The sequence below is a fragment of the Dasypus novemcinctus genome, chromosome 1 (genome assembly GCF_030445035.2).
Source record: "Dasypus novemcinctus isolate mDasNov1 chromosome 1, mDasNov1.1.hap2, whole genome shotgun sequence".
Lineage (NCBI taxonomy): Eukaryota > Metazoa > Chordata > Mammalia > Cingulata > Dasypodidae > Dasypus > Dasypus novemcinctus.
Genome location: NC_080673.1, coordinates 104370199 through 104371707, shown reverse-complemented (window position 1 = coordinate 104371707; position 1509 = coordinate 104370199).

Here is a 1509-nt window from a genome sequence, read left to right as displayed (position 1 = left end):
TCTGTTCCATAGTGATGTTGCAGTGCATTTAAATATCATTTTTGTGCCTAATAAAACTGGCCACGCAACAAGTAAAATGTAGATTTATTTGAGCTAAATCTTTACTCTAAAACTTTTGATGTAACATCATTTAATTTCTTCACTCATTAAAAAAACTTTTGGGAAAAAAATTTGGTCATTCACCATAGATAGTTTGAGACTTATTAGCAAGAAAATCCAGTAGCTTGACCTACAGTGTTAACGTTCTTAAACTAATCTATTTTAAATGGTAACTAGAAAAGTAATGATAAACAATGTTAATAATACTTTATATTTATTTAGCACTTAATAGTTCACCAAGCATCTAATTCTCACTCTCATAAACTAGTAGGACAGTGGTCATAATCCCTATGTTACAGATGTCAAAATGGAAACTGAGGACAAAAAAGTGTTTTGCTCAAGGTCACCAGTTACTAAATACATGACAGAACTATAAATAGAACATGAATCTTAAATCTCTAAGCCAATATTCTTTCCACTGCATCATGCATAAGGATGAAACATATGCTGATATGATACTAAAATGGAAACCATGGCTGTATCACTCAATTTTGAAATGTAATTATTAATGATTTTAAATTGATTTGAAGTTGAATGTTCCTGGGATTACAGAGAAACAGAAGCTTCTATTCAGATCTGAACTTGCTCTTTTAACTATAGCTTTTAATTTCAAGGAGTCTGTGCAATTTTTATTTCCATTGTCTACAACATCTTAACAGTAATAAATTGTTAATATTTTGTCGATATATCAAGTTTGAAATGTGAAGATGAAATAGAAGATATAAACTGAAAAATTAATTTTAGAAAATATGTTCTAGTCAGTGCTATCCAATCCACTCTCCAATGTGCCACTACCCACATGCGGTATTTAAACTTAAATTAAAATTAAATTAAGAACTCATGTCCTCAGTTGCACTAGCTATATTTCAAGTGCTCAATAGCCACACAGGGCAAATAGCTGCCATGCTGGACAGCATAACTATAGAATATTTCCATCAGTGCAGAAAATTCTACTAGACAGCACTATACCAGATTTTTTTTTCAAAGTGACTTTTATCTTTGAAGAATCTAAAAGAAAATGACCGAAAACAAAACAAAACAAAACAAAACAAAAAACCATGAGTCTTCTGCAATAATAAAAATCTAGTTACTAGTTACAGTCATTTCCAAATCCAAATTATTTCAGTCACCACAGCTGGTCAGTTAAGGTCATCAAGAGAATTTATCAAAAATTTAATAGAGGTGAATTAACATAAAAGAACATAAAACTTGCATTGGAAGAAGGTTCAAAGTCTAATTTTGAGTCAGAAATTTAGTATGCAGGTAAAAAATGTTAAATAGCATGTTTTACCTTTGTCATTTAAGAAAAGAAAAAAATGTAGATAATGGGTAATTAAGGGAAAATAAAAAGAATGTAACATGGCTCTCTGAAAGTTTATTATAATACAAGCATAGCAAATCAGAAACTTA